Raw genomic sequence first — 18,629 nt, forward strand, 5'->3', positions numbered from 1 at the left:
CGGCGGGAGGCACACAGAAACGTGCACACACCAGAAGCAGAAAAGTGGCACAGCACAATCGCTCCACCTGTTTAATTTTTTAATTGTTAAACATTTTAAATGTACAGAAAAGCACCAAAAATAATCATGCACCAAACAGACTTAACAACAATTAAACGATGTCACATTTGCAAAACCTTTTTACTTTAATAAGAATTTTCTAAAGCCTCAATCATCCCTCCTACCTCTGACAGTAGTAAGCATTATCCTAAAATTGCTATGTGGTCATCCCTTGAATGGTTTTTCACTTTTACCATATATGCATGTGTCCATGATAATACATAGTATTGTCCTTTTACACAATGTTATACTATATTGTGCTTTTGCAGTGGATTATACTGTATCTGCATTTACAACATGGTAATATGCTTTGTCCTCTACAATACTATGCTTACCACGCTCTTGCATTTTAACTGTGTTTTTGAAATGTATCCACACTGATACACATCATGCTAGGTCATTACTTTAACTGGTGCATAGTATTCCACTGTCTGAACATATTCATTATTTTGTTACAAAAATGCTGCAATAAACATCATTGTCCCTTTTCTACAGTCCTTTAATTAACATTACTAAACAGCTGTGTATTTACCAGGTAATCTGGGGTTCGGGGTGGGGTTTCTTTGTATGCAATGAAAATTTTTTCCAATTATATTTCATGTGCAAAACCTTCTGGCTATAAGCTCTATGGGACTAGGGACCTTGTCTGTTTAATTCACCATTGTACCCCCAGTGTCTACACAGCATCACACACAGGAGGCATTTAACGAATGTTTGATGAATGATCAAATAACACACTGGGAGGCAGCACTGCAGGGTCATTCACTGGGAAATTGTGACAAAGGCTAAGGAAAGGAGGAGACACCTGGAGACAGAACAAGATGGCCGAAAAGAATCCTCCAGCAATGGCTTCCCTACAGGAACACCAAATGGAACTGCTATTTACACAAGAAAGCATCTTCATAAGAATGAAAAATCAGATGAATGATCACAGTGCCTGGTTTTAACACATCATATCAAGGAAAGCGGCACCGGAGAGGGAAGGAAAGACTGTCTTGACTCTCCAACATCCCCTCTCTCCCTTATCCCTTGGCAGCAACCACATGGTACAGAGACAGCATCTGTGCACCCAGGGGGAGGGAAAGCACAATGATTGTGAGATTGCAATGGAATTTGGTGCTGTCCCATCACAGCAGAAAGCAACACAGGACAGAATTCAGCCAGCACCCATAGAAGGAGCATCCAGACCAGCCCTAGCCAGAGAGGAATCTTCCATTCCAGCGAGAATCTGAGTTCTGGCAAGCCCTACCTCTGTGGGCTAAAGCACTTTGGAGTCCTACGTAAATCTGAAAGAGTCCAGGTCACAAGGGCTGCAATTTCTGGGCAAGTCCTGGTGCTGTGCTGGGCTCAGAGCCAGTGGACTTGGGGTGCACATGACCCAGAGAGACACCAGCTGGAGCAGCCAAGGGAGTGCTTGTACCACTCTTCCCCCAACCCCAGGCAGCACAGCTCACAGCTCTGGGAGGAGAGGGAAGAGTAAAGAGGACTTTGTCTTTCAACTAGGATACCAGCTCAGCCACAGTAAAATAAAGCACCAAGCAGATTCCTGAAGCCCCCATTCCAGGTCCTAGCTCCCAGATAACATTTCTAGACACAGCCTGGACCAGAAGGAAACCCACTGTCTTGAAGGGAAGGACCCAGTCCTGGCAGCATATTCATCACCTGCTGACCAAAGAGTCCTTGGGCTTTGATTAAACATCAGTGGTACCCACACAGTACTCGTCATGGGCCACAGACTGTACTGGCTTCAGGTGTGACCCAGTGCATTCCCAGCTGTGGTGGCCACCGAGAGAGATCCCTTCTGCTTGAGGAAAGGAGAGGCAAGAGTAAAGGGGACTTCATCTTGCAACTTGGGCACCAGCTCAGCCACAGTAAAATAAGCACTAAGCAGGTTCCTAAGGTCCCCGATCTAGGCCTTAGATCCTGGACAGCATTTCTAGACCCACCCTGGACCTGAAGGGAGCCCGCTGCTGCCCTGAAGGGAGAGACCCAGACCTGCTGACTAAAGAGCACTTGGCCCTTGAATAAACATCAGTGGTGCTGCCACAGGCCTGGGGTAGTAGTGGCCACTGGTAGAGATCCCTTTGGCTTGAGGAAAGGAGAGGGAAGGGTAAAGGGCTTTGTCTTCCAACTTGGGTACCAGCTCAGCCACAGTGAAATAAAGCACCAGGCAGACTCCTAAAGTTGCCAACTCCAAGCCCTAGCTCCCAGGCAGCATTTCTAGACCCACTCTGGGCTAGAAGGGAACCCATCACCCTGAAGGGAAAGACACAAGCCGGGCTAGATTCCCCATTTGCTGACTAAAGGGCCCTTGGGCCTTGAATAAACATCAGCAGTAGCCAGGCAATAGTCACCACAAGTTTTGACTGAGACCCAGTGCTGGGCTGGCTTCAGGTCTGACCCAGCACAGTCCCAGCAGTGGTAGCCACAGGAGTGCTTCACCCATGCTCCAACTCCAGGCAGCTCAGCATGAAAAGAGAGACTCTTTGTGCTTCGGGTAAAGTAAGGAAAAGGAACAAAAGACTCTGCCTCGTAAACTGGGAAATTCTCCTGGATCTTATTCAGGACCACCAAGGTGATACCTCAAGGAGTCTGCAAGAATCACACCATTACTGGGCTTGTGGTGCCCCTTAATGCAGATACAACTGCAGTGACCAAAGGCTTAGATCCTAACACTCAATTCCCTTTAAATACTTGGAAAGTCTTTTCAAGAAAGACAAGTACAAACAAGCCCAGACTGCGAAGACTGAATAAATACCGGATTCTTCCATGCCCAGACATCTATGAATCCACAAGCATCAAGACCATCCAGGAAAACATGACCTCATTAAATGAAGTAAACAAGATACCAGTGACCAATCCCAGAGTGATAGAGATGTGATCGTTCAGACAGAAAATTCCAAATAGCTGTTTTGAGGAAGCTCAATGAAATTCAAGATAACACAGAGAAAGAATTTAGAAGAGATTGAAATTTTTTTTTTTTTTTTGAGACAAAGTCTCGCACTGTAGCCCAGACTGGAGTGCAGTGGTGCAATCTCAGATCACTGCAACCGCCGCCTTTCAGGTTCAAGCGATTCTCCTGCCTCAGCTTCCTGAGAAGCTGGGATTACAGGCAGGCGCCACCACGCCTGGCTCATTTTTGTATTTTTAGTAGAGTCGGGGTTTCACCATGTTAGTCAGGCTGGTCTTGAACTCCTGACCTCGTGATCTGCCTGCTTCGGCCTCCCAAAGTGCTGGGATTACAGGAGTGAGCCACCGCATCTGGCCGAGACTAAAATAATTTTTTTAAAATAAAGCAGAAATTATGGAGCTAAAAATTTATGACATACTGAAGAACGCATCAGTCTCAACAGCAGAACAGATCAAACAGAAGAAAAAGAGGTTGAAGAGAGCCTATTTGAAAATATACAGAGAAGACAAAATTTAAAAAGAATAAAGCGGCCAGGCGCGGTGGCTGAAGCCTGTAATCCCAGCACTTTGGGAGGCCGAGACGGGCGGATCACGAGGTCAGGAGATGGAGACCATCCTGGCTAATACGGTGAAATCCCGTCTCTACTAAAAAATACAAAAAAAAAAAAAAAACTAGCCGGCGGACGAGGCGGGCACCTGTAGTCCCAGCTACTCGGGAGGCTGAGGCAGGAGAATGGCGTAAACCCGGGAGGCGGAGCTTGCAGTGAGCTGAGATCCGGCCACTGCACTCCAGCCTGGGCGGCAGAGCAAGACTCCGTCTCAAAAAAAAAAAAAAAAAAAAGAATAAAGCACACATACAAGATCTAGGAACTAGTCTAAAAAAAAGCACAACTCTAGTAAGTTATTGGCTTTAGAGATGAGATAGAGAAACTGGGGTAGAAAGTTTATTCAAAGGGCTAATAACAGAGAACTTCCCAAATCTAGAGAAAGATATTAATACTGAAGTACAATAGGTTATAGAACACCAAGCAGATTTTGCCCAAGTAAGAAATTTTAATAAACAAATTCCCAAAAGTCAAAGATAATGAAAAGATCCTAGAAGCAGCAAGAAAAAAGAAACAAAGGAGCAGACTTCTCAGTGGAAACCTTAGAGGTCAGGGAAAGAGAGGAATGCCATATTTAAAGTACTGAAGGAGGCCGGGCACAGTGGCTCAAGCCTGTAATCCCAGCACTTTGGGAGGCCGAGACGGGCAGATCACGAGGTCAGGAGATCGAGACCATCCTGGCGAACACAGTGAAACCCCGTTTCTACTAAAAAAAAAAATACAAAAAACTAGCCGGGCGAGGTGGCGGGCGCCTGTAATCCCAGCTACTCGGGAGGCTGAGGCAGGAGAATGGTGTGAACCTGGGAGGCGGAGCTTGCAGTGAGCTGAGATCCGGCCACTGCACTCCAGCCTGGGCGACAGAGCGAGACTCCCGTCTCAAAAAAAAAAAAAAAAAAAAAAAGTACTGAAGGAAAAAATGTCAAACATGACGGAGAAATACAGACTTTCCCAGACAGACAAAACCTGAGAAATTTCATCAACAGCAGACAAGAAATGCTAATGGGAGTTCCTTGATCTGAAAGAAAAGGATATTAACAAACAAAAAGAAATTATCTGAACATACAAAACTCACTGGTAACAGCAAGTACATAGACAAATAGAGAGTATTTTAACACTGTAATTGTGATGTGTCAACTACTCGTATCTTAAACAGGAAGACTAAAAGATGAATCTATCACGGGAAATAACTACAACTTTTCAAGACATGGTATAATAAGCTGTAAATAGAAACAACAGACAACAACAAAACGTTAAGACAGAAAATCAACGAAGAAACATCAGACTTAATCTGCACTGTAAAACAAAACAAATAGAACTAACAGATCTTTACAGAACATTTCATCTAATGGCTGCAGAATACACAATCTTTTCCTCAGCACATGATTCTTCACAAGGAGAGACCACATGTTAGGCCACAAAATAACTCCTAAAACTTTTTTGTTTTCTTTTCTTGAGACATAATCTCGCTCCGTCTCCTGGGCTGGAGTGCGGTGGTGCGATCTCGCTTCACTTGCAGCCTCCGCCTCCCGGGTTCAAGCAATTTTCCTGCCTCAGTCTCCCGAGTAGCTGGGACTGCAGGTGCGTGCCACCACACCCAGCTAATTTTGTATTTTTAGTAGAGACAGGGTTTCTCCATGTTGGCCAAGCTGTTCTCAAACTCCTGACCTCAGGTGATGTGCCCGCCTCAGTCTGCCAAAGTGCTGGGGTTACAGGAGTGAGCCACAACGTCTGACCCTGTAACTCCTAAAACTTAAAAAAGAAAAAAAAAAAAAAAACTGAGGCCGGGCGCGGTGGCTCAAGCCTGTAATCCCAGCACTTTGGGAGGCCGAGACGGGCGGATCACGAGGTCAGGAGATCGAGACCATCCTGGCTAACACAGTGAAACCCTGTCTCTACTAAAAAATACAAAAAACTAGCCGGGCGAGGTGGCGGGCACCTGTAGTCCCAGCTACTCGGGAGGCTGAGGCAGGAGAATGGTGTGAACCCGGGAGGCGGAGCTTGCAGTGAGCTGAGATCCGGCCACTGCACTCCAGCCTGGGCGACAGAGTGAGATTCTGTTTCAGGAAAAAAAAAAAAAAACTGAAATCATAGCAGGTATCTTCTCTGACCACCATGGAATAAAACTAGAAATCACAAAGAGGAACTTTGGAAATTATACAAATACATGGAAATTAAATAATACACTTCTGAATGAAGTGGGTCAATGAAGGAATTAAGAAGGAAAATTTAAAATGTCTTAAAACAAATGAAAATGGAAACACAACATACCAAAACCTATGAGATACAGCAAAAGCAGTACTAAGAGGAAATCTTACAGCAATAAGCGCCTACATCAAAAACATAGAAAAACTTCAAATAAACAAACTAACAATGCATCTTAAATAACCAGAAAAGCAAGAGCACATGAAACCCAAAATTAGAAGAAACAATAAAGATTGGAGCAGAAATAAATGAAATTTTAATGAAAAAAATACAAAAGATCAACAAACAAAAAGTTGGTTTCTGAAAAGATAAACAAAATTGACAAAACTTTGGCCAGACTATGAAAATCAGACTATGAAATTCCTACACACATACAACCTACCAAGATTGAACCATGAAGAAATCCAAAACCTAAACAGACCAGTAACAAGTAACGAGATAAAAGTCATAATAAAAAGTCTCCCAGCAAAGAAATGCCCAGGACCCAGTGGCTTCACTGCTGAAATTTACCAAACATTTAAAGAAAAATACCAATCCTATTCAAACTATTCTAAGAAACAGAAGAGAAGGGAATGTTTCCAAACCAATTCTGAAGCCAGTATTATCCCGATAACAAAACCAGACAAAGATACATCAAAAAAAGAAAACTACAGGCCAATATCCCTGGTGAACATTGATGCAAAAATCCTCAACAAAATACTAGCAAACCAAATTCAACAAAACATTTAAAAGATTATTAAATCTTTTAATGACCATGACCATATGACATCATGACCAAGTGGGATTTATCCTAGGGATGCAAAGGGGTTTGACATATGCAATGTGATATCAACCAAATGAAAGATAAAAACCATATGGTCATTTCAACTGATGCTGAAAAAACATTTGATAAAATTCAACATCCCTTCATGATAAAAACTGTCAATAAAGTGGGTATAGAAGGAACATACCTCAACATAATAAAAGCCATATACAACAGACCCACATGAATGGAGAAAAACTGAAAGCTTTTCCTCAAGATCTGGAATAGGATAAGGATGCCCACTGTCACCACTGGAAGTCTTAGCTAAAGCAATCAGACAAGAGAAGGAAATAAAGGGCATCCAAATTGGAAAGGCAGAAGTCAAATGATCCTGGTGTGCAGATGATATGACTTTATATCTGGAAAAAACTAGCCTCCACAGAAAAAAAACTATTAGAGCTGATAAATTCAGTAAAGTTGCAGGACACAAAATCAACATGCAAAAATCAGCAGCATTTTTATACGCCAACAGTGAACAATCTGAAAAAGAAATCAAGAAAGTAATCCCATTTATAGAAGCTATGAATAGAATAAAATAACTAGGAATAAACTTAATCAAAGAAGTGAAAAATCTCTACAATGAAAACTCTAAAACATTGACACCAGAAATGGAAGAAAACACACACACAAAAATAAAGACACTCTATGTTTACAGACTGGATAAGTCAATATGTTAAAATGTCCACACTACTCAAAGCAATCTACACATTCAACACAATCCCTATCAAAATACCAATGACATTCTTTATAATTTTTTTAATTCTAAAGGTTATATAGAACCACAAAAGACCCAGAATAGCCAAAGCCATCCTGAGCAAAAAGAACAAAACTGGAAGAATCACATTATCTGACTTCAAATTATACTACAGTGCCATAGTAACCCAAACAGCATGGTACTGGCATAAAAACAGACACATAGAATAATGAAATAGAATAGAGAACCCAAGAATAAATCCATACATCTACATGAACTCATTGTCAACAAAGGTGCCAAGAACACACATTGAGGAAAAGACAGTCTCTTCAGTAAATGGTGCTGGGAAAACTGGATATTCATGAGCAGAAGAATGAAGTAGACCTCCCCTCTCTCCAATACAAAAATCAAATAAAAAGGATTAAAGACTTACATCTAAGACCTCAAACTATGAAAACTACTAAAAAACCAACAACATTGGGGAAACTCTCCAGGAAACTGATCTGGGCAACGATTTCTTGAGTAATAGCCCAAAAGCACAGAATACAAAACAAAAATGAACAAATGAGATCACATCAAGTTAAAAAGCTTCTGCACAGCAAAGGAAACAACAGAGTGAAGAGACAGCCCACAGAATGGGAGAAAATACTTGCAAACTACCCATCTGATAGGGAATTAAAAACCAGAATATATAAGGAGCTTAAACAATTCAATGGGCGGGGGGGGAATCTAATAATCTGATTAAAAAGTGGGCAAAAGATCTTACTAGAGATTTCTTAAAAACATACAAATGGCAAACAGGAACATGAAAAGGTACTGAATGTCGATGATCATCAGAGAAATGCAAATACAAGTCAAAACTACAATGAGATACTATCTCACCCCAATTAAAATGGCTTTTATTCAAAAGTCAGGCAAAGACAAATGCTGGGGAAGATGTAGAGAAAAGTAGACCCTTGTACACTGTTGGCGGGAAAGTAAATTAGTATAGCCACTATCGAAAACAGTACAGAGGTTCCTCAAAAATACTAAAAATACAACTACCACATGATCCAGCAATCACATTGCTGGGTATACATACACCCAAAAGAAAGGAAATTAAGTCTATCAAAGAGATATCTGCACTCCCTATGTTTATTGCAGCACTATTTACAATAGCCAAGACTTGGAATCAACCTAAGTGTCCATCAACAGACAAATGGATGAAGAAAATATAATCCATATACACAACAGAGTATTCAGCCATAAAAAAGAATGAGATCCTGCCATTTGCAACAACATGGATGGAACTGGAAATCATTATGTTAAGTGAAATAAGCCAGACACAGAAAGATAAATACATATATTCTCACTCATTTGTGGGAGCTAAAAATTAAAACAATTGAACTCATGAAGATAGAGAGTAGAATGATTACCAGAGGCTGGGAAGGGTGGTGGGGCAGGGGTGGAAATAGGGATGGTTAATGGACACAATATAGTTAATAAAACCTATTATTTGACAGCACAACAGGGTGACTACAGCATTGCATGCCTGTGTCAAAATATCTCAGGTACCCCATAAATATATATACCTACTATGTACCCAAAACAATTAAAAATTAGAAAAAAGACTAAGGGAGGGGGGAGGAAGGGACGGAGAGAAAGGAAAGGAGGAGAAAGAAAGAAACAGCCTGGGAAAGAGCCAGACGGCCCTGCCTGTGCTCAGGGGTCACAGCGCTGCTCTGTGAAGTTTGTGTTTTAATTATAAAGGCGTGAGCCTCTGGATTGTAATACAAAATAGATCATTGCAGGTTGTGCTCCAAAGTTTGAAAGCTGCTTAAGTGCACCAAGATGACTAAGGACATACATTCCGGAGCCAGAGAGCCAGGGTTTAAACTCCAATTCTAGTGAAACAAGCCTTGTATTCTTTAATCCCTCTGCTTCTGTTTCATAATCTAACAATGTGGGGTTGGGGGTGGGCAGTTAAGTGAAATAATGACTTAGAGAGTTTATCATAGTGCCTGGAATATATAATAGTAAAAGTCAGTAAAAGTCATTCTTTCTCTTACAATTGCCTTATATATTGTATATACAATACTAGGTAGTAATGTAATACAGGTCAATTTGACCACGAAAAATCACAATATATGAAAGACCAAAAGTCTTATATCTTAACAGTAGCTACTTTATTAAAGCTGACTTTACTGTTTTTTGGTTTTTTGGATTCAGGGGACAAGGTCTTGCTCTGTTACCCAGGCTGGAGCGCAGTGGCACAATCACGGGTCATTGCAGCCTCCACCTCCTGGCTACAGCCATTCTCCCCACCTCGGCCTCCCTCATAGCTGGGACTATAGGTGTGCATCACAATGCCCAGTTACTTTTTTTTAATAGATGGGGTCTTGCTATGTTGCCCAGGTTCCCGGGCTCAAGTGATCCTTCCATCTTGGCCTCCCAAGTGCTGGGATTACAGGCATGAGCCACTGTGCCTGGCCAAAAGATTACTTTTAAGGAGAAAAGAGGTAATGCATTTTAGATACTGGAAGGCTGACATCTGAAATCATTTGAAAAGCAGCAACAGAAGGTGACTTTTGAGTCTTGCATCCTGGGGCAGACTGTGGCCTTCTGCATAGCTAGCTGGCTACATGTTGAGGAGTCCTCAGGCTAAGGGCCTGTCACCTGGAGTCTAGAAACATGCATGTGATTTGGCTGGGGCAACTGGGGGCCAGGAATTAAACTGAGGATGTAACGAGGCAGCCTAGAGGTGGAGTACCCTGAGCAAGGCCTCTGCATGCAGGTGAGGCTGCTGCCCCTCGAAGGCTCTGCCCCCTCTACTTCCCATCTCACCCCAATTAAAATGGCATGGGGAGTTAGGTAACTCGGCATGGGGGAGGGCACCTGCAAATCAGCCTTTGTTTCACATTCTCACATCACTTCATCCTTCTTGGATGTTGGAATAATTACCTCAAGTTTAACAACATATTCCAGAAAGCTCTTTTATTTACCAAAAAAAAAAAAAATCAAAAAACAGAAACCCTTAACTTCACAACTTCTTCTCACAAGGGCTTGCTACGTAGTAACAGGCAGATATTTTTATATTCATTTTACAGTTTAACATATGAAGAAAGGGAGAAATTAAATCATTTGAAAAGAGTAATCCAGCATATATCAAGTGGCTGAGACCAAAGCCTACCGTTCCATGACTGCAGGGGATCCAGGCCCTATTCAAATTGCTGGTCTCTCTGCTAGCCAGCTCCTTTGCATTTCCCTTGCTTGAGATTTTTTTTTTTTTTTTCCTTTCTTTTAGACATGGGGTCTTGCTATGTTGCTTAGGCTGAACTCCTGGGCTCAACTGATCCTCCCACCTCAGCCCTCTGAAGATGGAACTACAGGGAGACCACCCAACATGCCTGACTGGTCAGCTCCTTAGAGTTTAACTTCTCTATGTCAAGAATCACACTCTCAGACACCCAGCAATGTGATTTTCAACATTTCCCTCGAAAAAAGGAATCACTCTCAGGCATCCCAAGCATCTCTCAATTTCAAAGATCAACTTTCTGTAGATATGGAGCCAGTGGAATTGCACTATAAATAGAGTCAAATAAACTGCCCAGGAAGGGTTCCTGCAGAGAGGACTGTGAAAGCCACTCCTTTCCACCAGGTGCCCAAGGCATATGGCAGCAGAGGCCCCTAGGCAGGGCCCAGAGGACAGGCAAGCAGCTCTGAAGTCAGACCCCTCTAGAATCCTAGCAAGGGTCACCTCCTCCACCCACCCACCCCCACACCATGCTTGTCAGACACTTGTAAAGGAAAATAAAGTTTCAGGACCCCCAAACTCCTTACTTGGAAGATAAAGTTAAGTCTGGAGGCCGAGTCACTGTCACTTCACAAGCTTGGGTCAAAGCATGAGATTAGACATTAACCAGCACCCTAAGGAAAAGCCATGGGACTCAGGCATCTCCAGATGAGTGCTCCGCAAAGAGGAAGTGGTTGGGGGTCGGGGGGATACTCCCCCTGACTGCAAATATTAAGAGCACTCCTATGCCAGCGGCAACACACACATCTAGAGTCTTCTCTCTCAGAGGGGTAAACAACTGGTTGTGATGGTTTGACCAAGGGTCGGGTTTGGTCTCAGCCACTTGATACATGCTGGATTATTCTTTTCACGTGATTTAAATTCTCCCTCTCTTCATATATTAACCTGTAAAGTGAATATAAAAATATCTGCCTGTTATTATGTAGCAAGCCCCTGTGAGAAGTTGTGAAGTTACTTAAGGGTTTCTGTTTTTTGCCACCAGATAATCTGACAATACTGAATAAAGATCTCTATCAGGGCATCTATGTAGCTTTCTTTAGTGTGATGAACAAAAGCAGAAAGGAAATCAAGCTAGAGATATCTAAAAACCAAGCTCTTCTCCTACACAAAGCAGCCATAAGAATAGAGACTGTAGACTAAAGAGAATAAGGAATTAGGTTTATAGATAACCTAACAACATTATCAATATATAAAGAACCAAGAAAACAGTACATTCAAGTAAAAGCATTATGTGAGACAAAATGCGGCTCAAACATTTCGGTGTTAGTTATTTTTAGTACATTTTTATAGCAAAGACAGTATATTGAAGAATTATGCCGTGGCTTTGAGATATCATTTAATCCTTCATTCAAATAGTCACATGTCAAAAACATGGTACTACAGAGACATGGACAGAATGAAATCATTATAATAAATTCTGAGTAAATTCCAGTAACATTAAAGTTGTACAGACAGTTTTATTAGAAAACAGAACAAGTGGAGAAGGAAGATACCTGACTCGTAAACCCCCCATAACTGCCTCTTGTGTAAGTTTGTCATTTCACTTGGCTTTTGACTTAATCTGTTGATTATATAGTGATTATACAGTCCATTCAATCAAGTTATCTCGAGTGCTTAAAAAGAGATCATCTACCAGGGCAGAGAATGGTCAAGAATTCAGAATCGCACTTGCTCATCTTCAGGGTCACCACCTCCTCTGACACTGTGGAGACTCCTCACAAACCTCAGTATATGTGAAATGCATTCGTGGAGCATCCTGTCTAAACAGGTTTCTACAGCTTCTAAAGGTACTGGAGGGGCAAAGAGAGACCTCAAGCACAAGGTCCCTGCCTTGAAGGAATCTTGGCCTGGAAAGGCAGGGGCTCCCGGATCTCCTCTGTGGCTGGATCTGCAGGTGCTGACAGCAGCCTGGGCCTGCAGGCCTGGGTATCCTTGTTGGCTCCAGCAGACAACTCTCCCTTCTCAAGCCTGCCCCACCTTCTGTGTTTCCTCCTGCAGGAAGCAGCACAACCACACATTCAATCACACAAGCTGGAGATCTATGAATAGGCTGAAATGCCTTCCTGCTGCCCATCCCTGACATCAAATCAGTCACCCGACCCTACTGAGCCTCCCTTCTACACATCTAACATCTAAATGTCTTTCCAGGCCGGGTGTGGTGGCTCACACCTATAATCCCAGCACTTTGGGAGGCTGAGGTGGTGGATCACTTGAGGTCTGGGGTTTGAGAACAGCTTGGATAACATGGTGAAACCCTGTCTCTACTAAAAATAGGAAAGTTAGCTGGGCATGGTGGCAGGTGCCTGTAATCCCAGCTACTAAGGAGGCTAAGGCAGGAGAATCGCTTCAACCCAGGAGGCAGAGGTTGCAGGGAGCAGAGATGTTATCACTGCACTCAGCCTGGATGACACAGCAAGACTCCGTCTCATAAATAAATAAATAAATAAATAAATAAATAATAAATAAAATGAATGTCTCTCCAGCCCTCATCTTCCCACCCAAATCACTCCCTGTTCTGTCCTTCATTCTTTCCTAACTGTGGCCAAAGTCATCTTTCTCAACAGTAAATGTGATTCCATAACTCTCTTAAAATTCCTCTGACAAAAAGCACAAACCACCAAAGAAAAATAAGTAAACGGGACTTCACAAAAATAAAAAAGAATTTTGTGCCACAAAGGACATTATCAAGACAATGAAAAGATAACCCATAGAATGAGAGGAAATATTTGCAAACTATTTATCTGTTAAAGGATTTGTATTCAGAGTACAGCAAGAACTCTCCAGCACTGTGGGAGGCTGAAGTGGGAGGACTGCTTGAGGCTGCAGAGCATGGGTTCCACGTGTATAAAACATCCAGAAGAGGCAAGTCCACAGAGCCGAAACATAGATTTATGGTTGCCAGGGGCTGGGAGGGAGGTGGTCTTGGAGGGTGACTGCTGTGGGTTAAGATTTCTTTATGGGGTCATAAAAATGTTCTAAAATTGATTGTAGTGATGGCTGAACAACTGTGTGACTATACTAAAACCCACAGACTTACATGATTTAAATGGATTATATCTCAATAAAAGCTGTTATTAAAAAAAAAAAAATTCTTCAGAGACTCCCACTGTCTTGAGGATAAAATCTAACTGCTTGCCTAGTGTCTCCTCTGGGCCACTTCCACTGACCACCCTGTGCACTCCAACAAGGACAAACCACCTGCATCACTTCCTTGGTGGCCAGGCTTTCTGGCCTTAGGACCTGCTGTTCTCTTCTGGTAGCATTCCCAGAGTCCCCACCCCTTACACTCAGGGGTCAACTCATCCCCTCTCCCCTCAAGATTCAGGTTAGAAGTCAAATAAAACAACATTTCTTGATGACTCAGAATTTCTCCATTGTATTATAATCAGGTAAAACTCTCCTAGTTGAACGAGGCTTTCAAAGGTGGTTTTCTTCAAATCAAAGGGCTTTGGCCTTAAGACAACAGTGACAACGTATTAATTAGAGTCTTAGGTCTGCTTTAAGTGTTTTTCTGTCTCTTCTTTGCTTTCAGGTAACTGGGCAAGAGTCTAAATCTGGCCAGAATCTTATAATAAGAGTTCTGGGTACACTGGCTCACCCTTGTAATCCCAGCACTTTGGGAGGCACTGAGGTGCGGGAGGATCATCATCAGAAGTTTGAGATCAGCCTGGTCAACAGAGCAAGACCCTGTCTCTATGAAAATTAAAATAAAAAACTAACTGGACGTGGTGTTGCACACCTGTAATTCCAGCTACTTGGGAAGCTGAGGTGGGAGGATCACTTGAGCCCAGGAATTCGAGACTGCAGAAAGCTATGATCGCACCACTGTACTCCAGCCTGGGCAACAGAGCAAGACCATGTCTCAAAAAAAAAAAAAAAAAAAAAAAAAAGAATAAGAGCTCTAAGGTCAGTGTCTGGACGGAGAGAGAGGGAAACAAAGAACAAAGGTGACTAAGATGGCGCACTTCCGGGTTCTTCATCACCAACTTTCCGGCGCCCGGGGAAGGCACAGGTCAACTGCGCAGGCGCAGCATGACGTCCCACCGAGGAAAACCGAAACCTATCTGGCTGCGCCCACCACAAGGCCCTCGACCCGCCCGCATCCCGCCTACCGCCCTCCCACTCCCAGGCCCAAGACACAAAAGCCGCTCCTGGCAGGCGCGCGGCGCAAACTTCCTCGGCCCCTCCTCCTATGGGGACCCAGGAACCTTCGCCTGAGAACGCCAGAGTGACTTCCTCGGCCTCCGCCGCCACAGACCGGTGAACCTCGACTCCTCTTTGTATACATTGGCTACGTAATAAAGTTTCTTTTTACCTTGCCTACTTGCCTTTTCTCTGGCACCTGCTCTGGTGGTCGCATAAAGCAAATCAGTCAGACCCAACTTTGAATCCTGGCTTCATTTCATCAATCCACTGGGCTAATAACTTAATCATTCTCTGTTTGCTCAAATGAAAAAATATTAGACAAAAGAATAAACAGTGTACAATTAAGACGATAAATAAGATTAAATGATGGAGAAATCTCTAAGAGTGCTTAGCACATATAAAGCCCCAAAATACTAGCTGCTGTTATTAAAATGTAACAAACTTTACTTTTTGAACATATTAATATAATTATAGCAGCCTCTCAATTCTGTTGCAAGTTTCTGTGACATTCATTCATTCATCTGAAAAGTATTTACTGAATATCTGATAGAAGAAATTGCAATGCTAAAATTACATATAGTTTAAAAGGAAATAAACTTGGAATGACAGCTTGAGTAACTTTACCATGAGTGATACAGACTGGCTGTCTCCCCACCCAAATCTCATCTTGAATTCCCACGTTAGCAGGGGGACCCAGTGGGAGGTAATTGAATCAGGGAGGCAGGTCTTTTCGTGTGCTGTTCTCCTGATAGTATAAGTCTCACGAGATCTGATGATTATATAAGGCAGAGTTTCCCTGCACAAGCTCTCTTCTCTTGTTTGCCACCATGTGAGATGTGCCTTTCACCTTCGACCATGATTGTGAGGCATCCCCAGCCAGGTGGAACTGTAAGTTCATTAATCCTTTTTTTCTTTCCAGTCTCAGGTATGTCTTCACCAGCAGCATGAAAAGGAACTAATACAATGAGAAAGAATGTGGGGTGTTTCTATTCTGGCATCTAGCTTGGGTACTGCAAAACTCCCTCTGCTCGGTTCTTAGCCCTGTTGTGAATAGACACTGCTGATAATCATCCATGGTTCATTCTTATTGGCCTAAAGTTGAATTATTATTATTTTGGCCCAAGCTTCTCCACCAAGGGAGAGGAGGAAATGTTAGTTTATTTACACTTCAGTTATAGCAGAGAAAGGCTGTTGGAAAACTCAAAGATGAGGGTAAACATCTGTATTTCACCTTTAGGAACTCAGAGGCAAGCCTCAGAAGCAGGTGCTGTACCCTGGTAGGGACCTTTCAAAGTAGCAAGGCCCACCCAGGTAATTCCCAAGAACTTGCACTGGAGAGAGAAGTGCTGGGCAACACCAGGCTCACAGATGAGTCCCGAGGTCATATGAAAGGAAGAGAGAGTGCTTAGGCCTCACCTCACAAAAGGCATTAACATGTCCAGGAGAAAACAAGTCCATCAGAGCGAAGCAGGGTCAGGCAGGGTTGGGAAGCAGTCCCCTGTGGAGCCATAGGTACTGTGGATCTGCCCAACTGGCAAGATCACCCTTCCTCAAACCATCCGACTATCTCCACCAAACTTCTGCCCCTTTTCAAGGGGCTTTAAGAACAGAGACCTGGGGGTGTCAGGGGAGGAGCTGGTACACATGCCATGAGCTCTGGGCCACATGCCTGTCACATCCACATAATAAAGGCTGCACAGGCATTTTGGCTTTGTAGTTTAATTTCCAGAAGATTCTGCTCCTGGGGCACAGCTGCCTCTGCACAGCCCCTTGAGGAGAGGCTTCCTGGTGCAGCATCTGTGGGGCTCTCCCCAGCAGCATCCACAGGCTTCCTCGATTTCCACGTCCTCATGGCTTGCCCAGGGGAGCTGGAAAACAGGCCCTGTTGACAGGAGTTGCTGACAGTCCTCTTTCCCAGCACGAAGCCATAGGCCTCTGCTCACCAGAGTTGATGTTTGGTGCCAGACAGTGGGATGCCTTATGTGTGAGCTGAAGGTGACTGAAATCTCCATGTCTTCAGCTCAGTAACCTTCCCGGAACCTCTCCAACAGCAGCCAGTGGCTACTGAGGCAGAAGGTTCCCTCAATTTCCCTGCAGCACTCCAAATAGTTCCCGCACATCTGAATCCTCTGAGGGCCAGGGTGGATCACGGCGTTCCCATAAGTGACCTTGGCTGAGTCACAACAATTTCATTTACTGAGATGAGTCTGAAGTTCCATGGGACAGGGCCCTGCAGAGCTGAATGCCTTGCTGAAGACCCCATAACTGAGGCGGAAAGCTTCAGGAGGGACCAGCTAATGGTGAGTGGGGTGGGGTCTCTTCGGGCCGAGAGCCCCCTGAGCAAACATGACTGCCAGACAGGCACTGGCCCGGCCAGGCCTGGCATGGAGGGAGAGGTGGGAATATGGCGAGATGTGGGGTGGGACTGCGAGTTGAGGTGTGGTGGGAGCCAGGCACTGGGCAAAGCATGTGGTGCCCCAGGCAGCACTGGAAGGCACCACATGATCAGATCACTGTGAGTACTTTGTGGGGAAAGGTGAGGGAGTGGAGGCCTGGTGGGGCAAGTGCCCATTCCCCACCAAAAGCCACCCCCACCTTGTTTCTTCCTAACAGAATCCCAATTTTGTTCAACAATCAGGCTGCAACTGTGATTTCAAGAGAGATGGCCTGGGGGCGCTGTGTGACCCAGTTCTCACCAATCAGATGTAAAGGGAAAGCTCTGGGAGGCTCTGGGAAACCCTCTCCCCTTAAGACCCAGGTGTCCAGGAGACATGCCTGCCCCAAGTCGCCAGCAGGTGGACCAAGATGCTTGGCAATGCTGAGCTGTCCTGCATCCCTGGCAGGAGGCCCAGAACCACAGCACTACCAGCCACAGCCTGGGCCTGCACCATGGGCAGCCACAGCCCATCTCCCACCCTTAGGGACTGGGGTAGAGGGAGTGTCCCCTGGCTCATGCCGCTGACAGGAGGGCAGTTTCTCATATACCAATACATCACCTGGATAGACTTTCGGCCCACCTGACTGTTTAAACCAGGTTTCCAGATCTCTTAAGTCCTTTAAGGTGTCCTATTCCAATGTCACAGCTACAGGATCATCTGTTTGCCACATATTTCCCTCAAATTCTGGTTCTGCCATCTCTGACCAGTGGCCACTCTAAATCAATTTGGCTCTAGGACCCACGCAGGCAGCACACTAGTCATTTCACCTCTGCTGCCTCCCCCAGACCACTCATGCCAAGTGGTTATTTATAATCTCCTTACTCTTCTGGAAGTGGACCCCAAGTTTCTGCAGAAAGAACTAAGATTCTAAGAATACCACCTTGTAGTATAGTTTGAAGTCAGGTAGCGTGACGCCTCCGGCTTTGTCCTTTTGACTTAGGATTGTCTTGGCAATACGGGCTCTTTTTTGGTTCCATATGAACTTTAAAGCAGTTTTTTCCAATTCGGTGAAGAAACTCATTGGTAGCTTGATGGGGATGGCATTGAATCTATAAATAACCTTGGGCAGTATGGCCATTTTCACAATATTGATTCTGCCTATCCATGAGCATGGTATGTTCTTCCATTTGTTTGTGTCCTCTTTGATTTCACTGAGCAGTGGTTTGTAGTTCTCCTTGAAGAGGTCCTTTACATCCCTTGTAAGTTGGATTCCTAGGTATTTTATTCTCTTTGAAGCAATTGTGAATGGAAGTTCATTCCTGATTTGGCTCTCTGCTTGTCTGTTACTGGTGTATAAGAATGCTTGTGATTTTTGCACATTAATTTTGTATCCTGAGACTTTGCTGAAGTTGCTTATCAGCTTAAGAAGATTTTGGGCTGAGACGATGGGGTTTTCTAAATACACAATCATGTCATCTGCAAACAGGGACAATTTGACTTC

General features: G+C 43.8%; 1 protein-coding gene across 3 annotated transcripts in view; it reads right to left on the reverse strand.

Moving 5' to 3' along the window:
• The window catches only part of SPECC1 (sperm antigen with calponin homology and coiled-coil domains 1), a 227,679-nt gene that overhangs the window by 82,648 nt on the left and 126,402 nt on the right, over positions 1-18,629 (reverse strand). The gene's annotated exons all lie outside the window — the stretch shown is intronic.

The sequence above is a fragment of the Piliocolobus tephrosceles genome, chromosome 16, assembly GCF_002776525.5.
Source record: "Piliocolobus tephrosceles isolate RC106 chromosome 16, ASM277652v3, whole genome shotgun sequence".
NCBI lineage: Eukaryota > Metazoa > Chordata > Mammalia > Primates > Cercopithecidae > Piliocolobus > Piliocolobus tephrosceles.